General features: G+C 41.6%; 3 non-coding genes across 3 annotated transcripts; 2 read left to right on the top strand and 1 right to left on the bottom strand.

Moving 5' to 3' along the window:
• The first annotated feature begins 2,634 nt into the window (after window positions 1-2,634).
• Window positions 2,635-2,708, top strand: TRNAI-AAU (transfer RNA isoleucine (anticodon AAU)). Its single transcript has one exon. It is a non-coding gene; the product is annotated as a tRNA-Ile (tRNA).
• Window positions 2,709-6,191: 3,483 nt separating this feature from the next.
• Window positions 6,192-6,264, bottom strand: TRNAV-AAC (transfer RNA valine (anticodon AAC)). Its single transcript has one exon. It is a non-coding gene; the product is annotated as a tRNA-Val (tRNA).
• Window positions 6,265-15,417: 9,153 nt separating this feature from the next.
• On the top strand, window positions 15,418-15,490 carry TRNAV-UAC (transfer RNA valine (anticodon UAC)). Its single transcript has one exon. It is a non-coding gene; the product is annotated as a tRNA-Val (tRNA).
• The last annotated feature ends 296 nt before the right edge of the window (window positions 15,491-15,786 follow it).

Here is a 15,786-nt window from a genome sequence, read left to right as displayed (position 1 = left end):
ACTACCATGACCCAAGCCATAATATTCTCTGATGTAGAATATTATTATTGTCTCTTAACGTGTCTTGAGTTTTTCTCCATTTCCTTTAACAAGATGCTTTCTACAGAACGTTTAGGAGGGTCATTTTTAAAACCCCAAAAAGGACTCCTTATTGTACTCACTGCTTAAAATCCAGCAATGGCGTCTTAATGCGCTTAAAAAAAAATTCTTATGGTGACCTACAAGGCTGTGCATAATCTCCCTGCTCCCCACTCAATTTCCTCTCTGACCTTTTCTCCTACAACTCTCCCCATTGCACTGTGCTGCAGTTATTATTGACCTTCTTGCTCTACTTTAAATACACCAGACATCATTCTGCTATATAATACACCAGATGTCCTTCTCACTATATTAATAACATCATGTTAATTAGACCAAATGAACAAGACATTTGACAAGAAGAGAAAAATTGATGGAGACCCCTAATGACATTTCTTGACCCTGGAGGTCCTTAGCGTTCGGTTTGGAAGAGGAGTCCTTTCCTGCTAGAATTTGAAATCTTCACTTGCCAGAAAGCAGTAGATCCCACTTCCTGGATTCTGAAGGGGGCTTGATCCACCCGCTCCATGCGGACTGGGATTTATGGGGCAGGTGGCTCGTTCCATTGATGCCTGCCTCTACCCACTTGGAATCCACGAGAAACAGAGAGAAACGGAGGAGGGGAGGGCCTGGCCCACACTGGAGGTGGTGCAAACACCCCCGTGTCAACGTCTCTAGGGAAACAATACCACGCTTTCAAGATTGCAGAGGATTGCAGAGAGGGCATGAGGTTTTTTGTACGTTGGTCAAAATATACTCACTCTTACATGTTGGGTTAGAAGGGAAAATCTCCCATACAAAACTAATTCAATTCTAACTTTCGAAAAACAGACATTTTCCCACCTGCTTTCAAGACAAGGCCTTTCCTGCATTGGGCAAACGCGATAACCTCATCTACGGTGAAACTTGTCTACAGTCACAAGTTGCCTCCACAGGATAAAATAGAGTTTTTCTAGATGCCCCAGGCTGGATAACCTTGAAGCCTTCTTTTCCTGAAGGAAGTAGTCACGGTGACCATCCGTTTCTTTCACTCATATTACCTGTGTATTAAAATTAACAACCGAATGTCATTATTCATAACAGTCAAAGTCTTCGCTCAACTCCCCAATTCCTTTACAAACACAGGCAGGGTGGCATGAGAGAAAGAAAGATTTGATTTCAAGAAACTCTTCAATATTGTCCCTTGGCAGTTTCTGCTGTGTATGTTCTCTAGTGAAAGAAAATGATCCTTTAATAACCAGGGCTCAAGGTCCTCAGGACTGAACTCTGAGGCCTGTGGGTCCACACTTGGGGCTGGGCAGCTGGAGGGATGTGACCTCAGAATGTCAAGCTGCATGGGGTGGGGTGGTTTCCTAGACTGTACTCTATATCGTCCATTTCTGGGATGACAAAAAAAAATCCTCGTATTTTGCCTCACACACGCCTAATTCTTTGAATTGTGTCTGCAGTTTTCATGTTCCATTTATTTGATTTACTGGGGGAGAATGAAAACTCTGATATATTTTTCTTTTCTTTCTTCTACCCTTCCTTTTCACTATCTTCCCCTGACATTTCTTTTCTTTCTTTTGCTCAGCTAGAAGCTAGCTGCCCTTTTCCATGTTCTTCCTTAAGCATCACTTGGCACGGCGGACCCACACACTTTGTGTTGAGTTTAGAGATGGCAGTTGTCCCCAGAGCAGTGGGAGATGGTGGTGATGTTTCTGCTTCTTCATCTCAGAGTCCCTTCGTTTCTGGGGGTGCCTGGGACAGAGAGAGCAGCGTCACACCTCCCAAATAATCTCAGCGTCGTGAACTCCACTGTCTCAATATTGCAGGTAATGATTGAAAGAATATATTTTCAGGTTAGCAAAATCTAGAGACTTTTTATTTTTCTAGGACTTGATCATCAGCAAACATGATTTTCTGTACGCTTTTTCCCGTTCGTGAACTTCAATTATTGAGTCAACCACTGTGCTGTGCGGGCACAGGGGCTACCAGAGGACGAAAGAACGAGACGACGCAGTCCTCGTCCTCCAGGAAAGGAAAGAGGAACATAGGCAGTTAATGACAATAAAATCGCAAAATGGACCAACAGAGATCCACGCGGCAGGGCGTTTTCACAGAACACAAAGGTGCATCACCCTAGGGTATAGGAAGACGCTGGGCAGATCCAACGGGGGATGTTCCTTCCCGTGTGGAAAGAAATTCTCACACCCTGAGCGGGGACCAATTGCACCAGATCCTTCCCGGAGGTGTCTGCATCCTTTTCAAAGGCTTCCTGGGGTAGGATGGGGAGCCCTCTCTAGCGAATGTTTCTGTCGGGATGAAATCGATGAGCTCCAGAAAGTCCTATTTTCCATAGGAGGAGGAATTCATTTCTGCTGGAGGTAGAGTTTTTGTTCCTTTTTCTTTTTGCGGGAGTGAGGAAAGGGAAAACGGAAAACCTAAAGAGAAGTTTGAACACAGTGTCATTTGGTTATAGTTAACATTCCGTAAAAGAGAGTGACCTTTGGAAGAATGACGAGGGAGTGAGCAATCTTCGAACCTTGCGAATATGAAAGGATCTTTTGCGCAAGCGGCCGGTTAGCTCAGTTGGTTAGAGCGTGGTGCTAATAACGCCAAGGTCGCGGGTTCGACCCCCGTACGGGCCAAGAAAAGAAGTTGGTTTTTGGTTTAAAAAAAACCTTCGGTTATACCTAGCTGCAGTTTGAAAATAACCTCTGTGACACCAATTCTGGACCAAACTTGGACTTTATTTTCTTAATCCACAGTAATGACGACTATACTCCCTTTGCTTTAGAGGGGAGCAAAGGGGTATGGGGGGGCGGGAAAAGAACAGTCTTTTGGAACAAGTGACATTAAACCTTAAGATAGAAATCTTAGTGAAGAAAACTAGGCTAGGAGTGGGGATGGTCTTGGGGATGGGGTGTGCGCCTCATGGCCGCTGTCCATAAGAGCATCCCATTCTCCTCGTCCCTTTTTCAGTGTCCAGCGCACTGTCTACCATGTGGCCCTCAAGCACCTTCTCTGATTATGTCCTCTACCTGATTCACAACTCATCCCTTGCGCTGCCCTTTCATAATGTTGAAATTGATACTTTTAGCTGTTAAAATAATCACAGTCAGACATAACGCATATTTTCCTTTTTTAAAATTTTGTCTACCAGTTGGCGTTCACCATCATTTTTGTCCAGGAAGTCAGATTTTTTTTTTTTTCTGGATTACCATTACCTAGAATTGTCCCAAAGTCAGATTAAATGTGTGAAACCTCTCAATTTGTGCCTATTGTATTATTCCCATAAACATTCAAATATGCTATTTGTCTCCTGTCTTAAAAGGGTTTCTCTTGACCCAACATACCCCTCTAGGTACTACCCTGTTTCTCAGATGGCCTTATAAAAATCACTTCTGAAGGGTTATCCAGATTTACTGTCTCCAGTTTCTCTCCTTGTGTTTTAAATCCACTACATTCTGGTTTTTTTTTTTTTTTACACCATCAGTTCATAGAAACTCCTTGTCAAGATTACTAATGAATTCTTCTCACTTTTTCAAGACCTTATCTTCCTTGACTTCAGTTACGGATTCAATTATGACCCCCAAAATATGTGATAGAATCCAAACCTCCATACCTGGAGATTTAATCCCATTTTGGAATCAGTTTTCTTTTTTATGTTAAAGAGGTGGTATCAGTGTAGGGTATGTCTTAAATTTAATGACTTTTGAGATACAAAAAGAAGAGACTGGCACTGAGATAAGAGAGCACAAACTGAGGAAGAGAGAAACACACCTGATGATTACTAAGGAACCAGGAACTCTGGGGGTATAGAAACCAAGAGGAAGATTTTTTCCCAGGGCTAAGAGGGAGAGAGCATTCTCCTACAGTAGTGCCCTGAATTTGGACTTCCAGCTGCTTAAACTGTGAGAAAATAAATTTCTATTCCTTAAAGAAAACCACGTGTGGTATTTCAGTTACAGCAGCACTAAGAAATTAAGACAACTTCTCAGTGTCAATAAACATACTTACTGTCTTAAAAGTTTTTTTTTTTTTTTTCTTAATTTGGCTCTCAAGACACTACTGTCCTATCTTTCTGTCTCTCTGGCTCAACTTTCTCAATATCCTGTGTTTCTTTCCCCTCTCCTCACCCATTCTATATTAGAAAGTCCCACAGATTCGTCCTTGAACCTGTAATTTATATACACTCACTCCCTGGGAATCTCACCCGTTCTCATAGTTTAAATCATCTGTATGCCTACATCATCTCCTAGTAAGCTTATAGGACAGAGTAGAGCTGCCCCATACGGTTTCTAAGGCTATGATCTTTAGAGAAGCAGACTGCCACATCTTTCACTCATGGAGTGGGTGGTGGGTTTGAACTGGTGACCTTTCGGCTAGCAGCTGAGCCCTTAACTTCTTCATCAAAATGGGTTTGGCTTTTTGGTTTATATGCCTGCAACTCACAAATTTGTATCTGCAGTCTAGACCTCTCCATTAACCTTGTGTCTTGTATATACAACTGATTCCTTGGCATTGCCACTTGGATGTTTTGTCCTAGGCATCTAAAAGTTAGCAAGCCTAAAACTGAACTCCCACTTTTCTCTGACAATCCTACTACATCCAAGCTTCACCATTTCAGTTAATGACAGCTCAGTTCTTCTAGTCTTTGAGGCAAAAAAACCCTCGAAGTCATCATTTATTTTACTCTTTCTCTCATACCTCACCCCAAGTATGTCAGAAATTTTTCTTCTATCTTCAAAATATATCCAGACTGTGACTATTTCTGGCTCCCTTGACAGCCACCATCTTGTCTGTCATAGGAGAAAATGACCCCACAGTCAAATTTAATCAAAAGAGATTTTTATTAAACAAGGACAAAGATGATCATTGCCACGAGGATTTTGCCAGTGTGTGCTGGGCACAAGAGACTAGCAGAATCCACTGAGTCACAATCAGGGAGTCTCCAATATACAGTTACAGAAGGAAGTAAATTAAGAAAAGTTACATGATTGTCAAAGGTGGGAAACATTACCTATGGGAATACGTGATTGATTTAAGGAATCTTTGTTGGCTAGATTCCATTTCCTTGGGAACAGCCTGGCAACATCTATTCTTGGTTGGGTGACTTTCAACAGGTTCTGAGGGCAGGCAAAAGGAAATTACAATAAGCTCCTTTGTGAGAGCATAACTTCCCTGTGGCACAGTTCTTTGTTGGTTAAGATACAGTACCCTTCATGGAACAGTCCACCCCTAGGTACAAAAACAATGAAAATAATGAGTTTCAGCTTGTACTGTTATTCCTTTCTGGAGCTTTCCATACTGATTTTAACAAACACTCACACATAGTCGTTTCCAGCATTAACTATGACTGCTTACCAAACTTGTAAATAAAAATAGATTTTAGTCTATGCAGCCTGCTTCAGCCTCACTACTCTTGGCCAAGCACGTACATACCTTTAAGATCCCCTATTTCATGTCCGGGAAACCTGGTGGTGTAGTAAGGTGCTATGACTGCTAAGCAAAAGGTTGACAGTTCGAATTCACCAAGCGCTCCTTAGAAACCTTGTGGGGCAGTTCTACCCTGTTGTATGGGGTTGCTGTGAGACAGAATTGATTCCATGGCGAAGAGTTTTTTTTTTTTTAATTTTAAAATTTGTTTTATTTTTGGTTTATTTCATGTCCAGAGCCTTGGTGGCAGTTTGCTTAACAGCTTGGTTTTTATCCGACACGTCAGTAGTTCGAATCTAAGAGCTACTTTAGGAAAATTAATGGGGGCTTTTTTTTTTTTTTTTTATGTTGAGTCCCATAGCGTCTCTGTGAGGCGTAAGTGACAAGACGGAACTTTTTTTTGTACACAGCTGCCACTCTATTGTCTCAGGACTCTTCACTTTGAATCCTGTGCCAGAGAACGATGGAGACCTCCCTTTTCTACCGGGTGCAGAAACTTTTGTAACCCAGTGGGAAATGGAAAACCTGAAAAGCGTCCGGGGGTGGGCGAGGAGGCAAGTCAAGCACATTATTCTTTTAATTTAAAGTCAAGTGCTACAAAAGGAAAACGAAGGTTAAGGGGTTCGTTGAAACATGTTCGGATTAAGAGTTTCTGCCATGAAATTCAGAACTCACAAAAGCAATGCCCAGTTTGTTTCCGCCCGGTTTCGAACCAGGGACCTTTCGCGTGTTAGGCGAACGTGATAACCACTACACTACGGAAACTCGCTTGTCTACATTGCTTTCCCGTTTGCAATTGATTGATAGGAAATATGTGCTTTCCTTCAGGATATTTTCACGTTCAGAAATGTTTTTTCCCCTTGTACTTTCCCATTCTTATAATCAGCAGTATCAAAACTCGAGAAATCATAGTTAAGCAAATGCTACTCCCAGGGTCCCAATTCCTTTCCAAGCACCAGGAAAATCACGGGCAAGTTTCAAGAAATTTCTTGATAAATTCTGATCTCATTTCTCTGCTGGTGGAAGACGCAATGATCTTCATCTCCCCATGACTGAACGTGAACCCTTAGGAAATATTAAGAAAGGACTGGTTTCAGTAGGCCCTCGGCAATTTGTGCCTCGGCACTAGCGAGAGAGACCGAGGAGCAGAGGGTGTGGGTGTCGGGCTGTGCCCAGTTTTCTGCTATCCGAGGGTCGTGAGGGTGGTGGGGATCTATGGAAGTGTAATCTGTGGCGAGTGAGTCTATTAGACGTCAAATGAAGCTCTATTCTGAGCATCAAACCAAGTTCTATTCTGTATCACTCATAAATTCTGTTCTGGAACGTGTAAACTCTGTGTCCGAAACCGTTAAATCTGTTTTATAGCAGGAAGATGACCATTGTGATGTATCTGACTCTTATTTGTTATTAATTTCATTTTTGCTGTCTTGAATCAGTGTCCTTCCCTTGGAGACTGGAAGCAATCTTCTTCTGTTGTTCCTGTCAGGTGCCGCCCTGTCGTTTCTGACTCACATGGACCCTATAGGACAGAGTAGAACTGTTCCATAGGGTTTCCAAGGAGCCGCTGGTGGATTTGAACTGCTGAGTTTTTGGTCAGCAGCTGAGCTCTTAACCACTACAGAACCAAAGCAAAAAGGCAAACCCCTTGCTGTCGAGTAGATTCCGACTCATAGAGACCCTATAGGACAGAGTAGAACTGCCCCATGGAGTTTCCAAGGAGCGCCTGGTGGATGTGAACTGCTCATCTTTTTGATTAGCAGCCCCGGCCTAACCAATAAACCACCAGGGCTCTAAAATTAAACTTTCCAACGGTTGAGTCTAGGTCCAGGTGTTCAGCAGCGAAAATGTGCTTGTCCCCAAGTATTAGAAATTTTTGACTAGAGAGATTTCTCAGTCTCTGAGAAAGATCACTTTATGTCTCCTTCTTTGGCAGCTAAAAAACAACCTGATGAAAATACTGGGGGTAAAGGAGGCGAAAAGCATGTTTCTTATTAGCACAATCTCAAGCTTGACACTATTTTCAGATCCGATCTGCAGGTTAGACAGCGATTCCATTCAACACCTATGTTTGTTCATTAACCTTTCTCAAAAATTTGCCTTAATACTTATTTTGAAGAAATTATTGAGCAGCCCAATCTCATGCTGGTGAATAGAAGTACCAGATGGCCTTAGGGAAATGAAATGCTAGAAGGAGGAAAGGGGTACCTAAAGTGATCATTATGACAAATTTTCCCATAGTAATTTAGTTACAGTAAAATTGGTGAGTAGAACAACCGATAAAAATCACAGGGTTTTCTCAGAGGAGCACAGAAAAGGGGCCTCACCCCCAGTCCTAATGATCACGACATTGGTGGCTAAACAAGACTTCAGTTAATTAAAAAAAAAAAAAAAATGAGTTGGTTGAAGAGCAGTTGAATGGAGGGGGGATTCTGATCTTGGGTAAACAGGATAGAGAGTAAGTGGAGTACAGAGACCTTCAGGTGTAGGTTTGAATCAGAGCCCTCAGAGAAGAGAAGGTAAGTGGAATAACAGGTGCAAGAACAGGGAGGTCAGGGAAGGTCCTGTACAGTACGGAGGTTAGATTTCAATCTGAATATGATGAGTAGGAAAGAAGTAACTGCTTTAAAGAGGAACACAGCGTTGCCCATTTTCATCCCAAGGCTTCTTTGGCTTTTGGGTAAACATTGGACAGCCTCAGAACTCAGACCTCAGACTTCTCCTCTTCTCTATTTATTCTAATATCATAAAAGCTAAGGTCATCATCTTGTGATTAATCAGCTTATTATCTCAACATTTTATATGAAAAGAAGCCAATTGCACTGTAGTCAATTCATCTAATATGACGTGCACCTAAATCATTATCTTAATATAGTAAATAACGTCTGTATTTTAACATTCTACATAAAGAAATAGTCATAGCATGGTTATATTCTTAGGGATTATATTTTTCTATTTTCATTACTTCTGAGCATTTCAAGAATTGGATCAATGGTAGAATTTCTAATTTCATTTCCATTATTTTTGAGTATTATGGTTTGTGTGCATATTCAATGACTCAAGTATTCTGTAAAATCAAAAATCAAAAGAAATACACTTTTCACGTGGGCATCACAACCTTTCTTCCTGTCAGGATGTCCTGTTGGCGCTACTTCAAAATGATACAACATTCTCAACTACTGAAGTGCTATGAATTTGGCCCAAACTACCTGCATGTCTTGTCTGAATTATTGCAGTAGCCTAACAACCTTCCTCCTGCTGGTTATCAGCCGCCTGCTAAGCCTGCCTCCAACCTTGGTCTCTCTGATGTGTTGTGCCACTCAGGTTTCCTCCTTTCAGGAGCAAGGCATTCATTTCCTCAGCTGCCATTAGTGTTGCTCCCTCATGGAACAAATTTGAAGCCTGCTCTAGGAATTGCTCTCAGGTGAAAGGAACTGCCTCTTTCAAGGTCATGTCCCCTCTCTGAAAGCAGTCCACACTAATGACTGCTCAATACATGCCTATAAAGGTCTGACTCTCTTGATTCAACTCTGAAGGGCCATCCTATTTTCAGAGCTCCTCGAGGGATCAGCTCCGGCCTCCATTGCTCCCTGTCAACTTTTCCCCTTGTAATCCTGCTTCCCTCACTCCCTCACAGGTGTTGTTCCTATAGCATCCCCTAATAAAATTCCTGTGTACAAATATCTAACCCATTTGCATACAGTTTGTTCCAGGAGTGGTCCAAGAAACCATACACTAAATGGGATTTTGAAGCTGGATCGCTCTGTATTCCTATGGCAATTAATATAGTGAACCCATGGTATCCTATACAAATGTCCAGACAGTCTTAATAGCCAAGGACAATATAAGGCTCATGAGATAGAAGTCTCTTTAGATACTTTTACAGAGGTATTTTGCCTATTACATTTTGCCCTAAATTGTAATTAATCAACTTTAGCCTTCCCGGAACACAGAAAAGGGGCATCTCCCCAGGATTTAGTAGCAGGTTGGGCTGATCCACCTGGGACATTCGGGAGAGGAATCGTCATGTCCTGAGCTGCCGCCAAATCCAACAAATCCTTCCCAGGGGTCTCCGAATCTTTCTCAAAGGCTTCTTGGGGTAGGATGAAGGAAGCCTCTCTAGTGAAAGTTTCTCTCGGATGAATTCCATGAGCTCCAGAACGTCTTATTTTGTGACGGAGGAGCGAAGTTCGTTTTTGCTGGAGGTACAGATTTTGTGTTTCTTCTTCTTTTTGCAGGAGTGTGGAAAAGGGAAATAGGAAACAGAAAGAGAAACTCAAAAACCTAGTGCCATTTAGTAATAGTTAAGATTGGGTAAATGAGAGGCTTCTTTTGATGAGTGATGAGGGAGTCAACATACTTAGCAGTTTCTAAATGTAAAATAACTTTTTTACTGGTGGCGGGTTAGTTCAGGTGGTTAGGAGGTGCTAATAAAGACAAGGTGCCCAGTTTGATGCCCATGCTGGGTCAAGAAAAGATGTTGCTGTACTCACTTCACACCCAGCTGAACTATTGAAAATAGCCTCTTTGACAGAAAACCTAGATCAAATGTCAACTTTATTTCTTTAATCCTAGGTAGTGACTCCTACCCTCTTTGCTCTCCCTCTAAAGGGGTGGGTGAGGAGAAGAAGAAAGAGGTTTTTGAAACAAGTGACATAAAGCCTTAAGATAGAAATTTCAGTGAAGAAAATGATGCTGGGAGTGGGGATGGCCTTGGAAGTGGGTTGTGCGTGTGATGGCCACTGTCCATCTGACATCTTGTTCTTCCTGTCCCTTTTTCAGGGTCCAGTGCACTATATCCATATGAGTGTCAAGCACTTTCTCTACCTGATTATCTCCTTATCTGACCTCTTTGGCTTTTGGGTAAACATTGTAAAGTCTCAGAGCTCAATCCTCAGGCCTCTTCTGTTTTTGTTGTCATTCCCTGGCTAAGCTCATCATCTCACAGTTTACATTCTACAGGGTCTTCATTGGAGTACCATTGTGTATCTCTAGCCGACTGATTATCTCCTCTTAGAAGTCTTACAGTAAGCATCTTAACCTGAACATATCCCAAAGTGGAATTCATATCTATCCTCTGAAACTGTTCCAAACATATTGATCTCTATCTCATTTAACTGCAACTCCATCCTTCCAGCTGTTTAGGACTAAGAATTTGGGATCTTCACTGACTCCATTTTTGCTCTATTCAGCGTATGCAGTCACTCTGAAAATTGTCCTTGCTTTATCTTCAAAATATATCTGGAATATGGCCAGTTCTCAGATACTCCCATTACTATTAGCTTGGCTCTAGCCATAATATTCTCTAATGTAGAGTATTATTACCTGTTGCCATGGAGTTGATTCCAACTCAGGGTAATCCTATAGAATAGAGTTGAACTGCCCCATCGCATTTCCAAGTAGCTGGTGGATTCTAACTGCTGACCTCTTGGTTAACAGCCAACGAGCTCTTCACCATGCACCACCAGGGGTCCAGAAATTATCAGTATCTCTTATTATGTCTTGAGTTTGCTTCCATTGCCTTTAACAAGATACTTTATACAGAATATTTAGTACCCGACAATGGCTCCTTATTGTTCTCTACTAAAAATGCATCATTGGATCCTTACTGTACTCAGAGGAAAAAAAAAAAAAAAAGGCAAAATCCTTGTAATAATCTACCAGGCTCTACATAATGTCCCTGCTCCCTAATCAATTTCCTCTCTGACCTTTTCTCCTACTGCTCTCCCCCTTGCTCACTCTGCTAAAGTTATTATTAACCTTCTTGTTGTACTTTAAATACATTAGACATCTTTCTGCCTCAGGACCTTCGCACTAGCCACTGCCTTTGCTTTCAACACTCTCTTCCAGATACGTGCACTAACTCTTCTTCTTCAAATATCACATTATTAGTGAATCCACCGTGGACTTCCAGAGTTTCACTACTCCTGAACACCTTATCCTCATTCCTGATTTTTTTGTGAATATATTTATGTACATCTAATAAACTATGTAATTTACATAATCATTTTGCATTCTGCCTTTCTTTATCACTGGAACGTAAGGTCTATGAGGGAAAAGACTTTTTTGTGTGTTTTTAAAAATGTTTATCGTGTTTTAGGTGAAATTTTACACAGCAAATTAGGTTCCCATTTTACAATTTTTGTACAAATTTTCCACAACATTGGCTACAGTTTTTGCAAGATGTCAGCATTCTCATTATTTCCATTCTGTTTGTTCTATGTCCATTTATCTAGTTTCCGTACCCATTTTTGCCTTCTCGTGTTAGGGTAAATGTTGACCATTTGGTCTCGTATAGTTGATTGTTTGAGGGAGCACATTCCTCACAGGTGATATTTATTTTCTAAGCCAATCTATTATTTGACTGAAAGGAGGCCTCTGGAGGTGACTTCAGTTCCAAGTTAAAAGAGTGTCTTAGGGCAATAGTCTCAGGGATTCCTCTAGTCTCTATCAGTTCAGTAAATCTGGTCTTGGTTAGGAATGCCGGTTTTGTTCTACATTGAGGGAAAAGTCAAAAGACTTTTTTTGTTCGTTTACTACTGTAGCATTTGTTACTAGAACCGTGTCTGGCACAGAAAGTAGTTGTTCCTGTTAGGTGCAGTCTTATAGTGACTCCATGTACAACAGAATGAGACACTGCTTGGTCCTGCACAATCCTCACAATCATTGCTATGTTTGAGCTCAGTGTTGCAGCCACTGTGTCAATCCATGTCATTGAGGGTCTTCCTCTTTTTTGCTGACTCTCTACCTAGCATGTGACCTTCTCCAGGGCCTGGTCCCGCCTGATAACATGTCCAAACATATAAGACAAAGTCTCAACATCTTCCCTTCTGAGGAGCATTCTGGCTTAATTTTTCAACTAGCAAATGATGAAAATGAGATCTAGAAAGATCACTGATTTTCCCTTTTCTGTAACAATGTAATAAATATTATATGGAAACAGATGTGACTGGATGTCATACCTCGGGTTCCTTCTACTATACCAAGGTTATTGACCTCCAATAATTGTGTTTGCCGAAGAGGTGAAGGGACACGGTCCTAGTGACCTAGGAGTTCAAATTGGGGCCATTATTCTCTGTCCGTGAGTATAAAGTGACCTAGCTGGAGCTGGACTCACAAGGACAGATCAACTGGGTCCTGAGGTATAAAAGCAATAGCTAGGAAAACCTAGAAAGCATCTTTTAAGGAAAATTTCATATAAACAATCTTAAACAGAGCACAAAATATCCACGCATTTTCAACTCTTTTCTTTGTCTTTTAGCATTTAGTAAATAGTAAGATGTGTTGAACCAATGAAGACCTTCCTGACTGCCATTACTCAAATCTGAACCAATGCTTCTGAAGAAAGACAATTCAAAATGTAGAATCATGTATATTTAGCAGTTTTTAGCTAGTTTGAAAAGGTGAAACTTTTAATGATATTACCCATTTGTAATGTTAATATATACTCGATTCTGTAACATTCCTTGAACTCGGGCAGACGTGGCTCTGGCAGTTTGCTTGTCTATTTTCCGTTTCTGCCTCTGTGAACCTTTGTGGAATAGACTCTTTCTTCTTGCTTTATTATAATTTTGTGATCATTTCAGCCCAGAACATCCCTCACTTCCATGTTAGTTTCTATTATCAGAAAGAGAGTTTTAACTTCTTTTAACCTTCACACTGTTTGGGGTCAGCTTTCCCATCAGCAGCTATCAAGTGTAACAACTTCATCATATCACAGCCAGCATTTCTGAACATGAAGGCTCTACTATGTGGGGAGGCTAGGCTGAATTAGCACCCTGTACATCGGGAGCTCACAGATTCTTTGACCTAAAAGTACACAATAAAAGTGTCAAAGTTTTAAGGGTGCTGGAAATACAGTTTGAAGAGATTGAGCTCATTTCAGAGGTGAATGAGGATAAGGAGGCCTGATTAGCACAGGAACTCAATCCAAAACTTGGGATGGCCCAACATCCTTCTGAAAGGTTTGTGTTTCACAACAATTCAGTATGAAGGATTTATTTCTGCATTTGCAGACAAGATAAATAGCCATATAAAAACATAAGTCCATTGAGATGCTGCTGGTTTTTCAACCCAACAGCTTAACTATTTATCCTTCATACTTTTGGGGTAATGTCACTGTTGTTGTTATTTGCTCTTGAGTTGGTTGTGACTCATAGCGACCCTATGCACAACAGAACGAAGCACTGCCTGGTCCTGAGCTATCCTTACAATCGTTGTTATGCTTTAGCTCATTGTTGCAGCCACTGTGTCAATCCACCTCATTGAGGGTCTTCCTCTTTTCCGCTGACCCCGTACTCTGCCAAGCATGATGTCCTTCTCCAGGGACTGATTCTTCCGGACAACACGTCCAAAGTATGTAAGATGCAGTTTTGCCATCCTTGCCTCTAAGGAGCATTCTGGCTGTGCTTCTTCTAAGACAGATTTGTTCGTTCTTTTGACAATCCACGGTATATTCAATATTCTTCACCAACACCACAATTCAAAGGAGTCAATTCTTCTTCAGTCTTCCTTATTCATTGTCCAGCTTTCACATGCGTATCATGCGATTGAAAATACCATGTCTTGGGTCAGCACACCTTAGTCTTCAAGGTGACATTCTTCCTCTTCAACACTTTGAACAGGTCCTTTGCAGCAGATTTACCCAATGCAATGCATCTTTTGATTTCTTGACTGCTCCTTCCAGTGCTATTGATTGTGGATCCAAGTAAAATGAAATTCTTGACAACTTCAATCTTTTCTCCATTTATCATGATGTTGGTCATTGGTCTAGTTGTCACTATCCCAGACCAAAGACAAGTTTAGTTCAATGGACTTTCAAATCAGTGAGGAACGGATTCTGAGAGAATATTGGACACTGCTTGGCCCCACGAGAATTGCTCCCGAAGTAAAGATTTAACCTTTAGACTAGCCATAGCTCCATGGGCCTCACATCATACTAAAATTCTGTGCCTGCCTCACCTCCCCAAGACAGCTGAAGGATTTCCCTCAACATGTAGCAGATACATTGATACAGAAAGCCCCTGCTGGCATTGAGGTTAAGAGGTCAGCTGCTAACTAAAGTGTTAGCAGCTGCTCCACAGAAACCCTATGGAAGAGTGAATTAGCTTGATGGCAACAGGTATTGATGTACTATTTTGTGCCAGTCCCTGACAATACAAAGGTAGCAAAACAGATGTGGTCCCTGACATAAAGATGTCTTAGTTTCTTAGTGCTGCTGTGACTGAAATACCATTGGCTCCACTGGGGATCAAACCCAGGATCTTGTGCATGTAAAGCTGAGATGCTAATCACTACACCATGCAACCACAACAAGTACAGTCCCATGGACTACCAGAAAAACTAACAAAATGTCTTGGAAGAAGTACAGGCAGAATGCTCATTAGAAGCGAAGATGGTGAGGCCTCCTCTTAGATGCTTTCCACATGTTATCAGGAGGGACCAGTCCTTTGGGTGGCTTAAAGAACAGGATTTTTTTTTTCTTTCTTTCTTTTTCACAGTTCAGGAGGCTAGAAGGGCAACTTCTGTATGTGTCTCTGGAGGGAGGTTCTTTCTCGTCTAGTTCAACTTTTTGATTTTGTTGTTTTTCGGTGCCATGGAGCTAGCTGGTTCTGACTCACAGCAGACCCTATGAGAGAACAAAACACTGCCAGCTGTTGTGCCATCCCCACAAACATTGTTATGCTCGAGGCCATTGTAGCAGCGCTGTGTCAGTCCATTTCATTGAAGGTCTTTCTGTTCTTCACTGACCCTCTGATTTACCAAGCAGAATGTCCTTTTCAGAAGGCTGATCCCTTGTGATATCACGTCATATGTGAGAGGACGTCTTGCCATCTTCACTTCTAGTGAGCATTCTGGCTGTACTTCTTCCAATACAGATTTGTTAGTTCTTCTGGATGTCCATGGGACTATACTTGTAGTGGTTCCATCGTGTAGTGGTTAGCACATCTGCTTTACATGCAGAAGATCCTGGGTTCAATCCCCAGTGGAGCCAACATAACCTTTTAGCAGCCTGCAATCCTTCTTTCTGTACTGCTTTATGTGCTTCTACGTAGATTCACCTGTGTGTGTTTTCTGGTAGCACCTGTCTTCCACCCAGTGTGTGCTCCCTTGTCTCTGAGTCTAATCTGCTGTTTTCATCTCAAGTGTTAGTAGGTTTAGGACACACTCTACACCGATATGGCCTCACTGACAGAACAAACAAATCCTATTGCCAAATGGGATTTTGTACACGGATATAGGGGTTAAAATTTTCAACACATATTTCTGGAGGATTCAATTCAACCTGTA

This window comes from Elephas maximus, chromosome 1 (genome assembly GCF_024166365.1).
Source record: "Elephas maximus indicus isolate mEleMax1 chromosome 1, mEleMax1 primary haplotype, whole genome shotgun sequence".
NCBI classification, from domain to species: domain Eukaryota; kingdom Metazoa; phylum Chordata; class Mammalia; order Proboscidea; family Elephantidae; genus Elephas; species Elephas maximus.
This window is presented reverse-complemented; position numbering and strand designations above follow the sequence as displayed.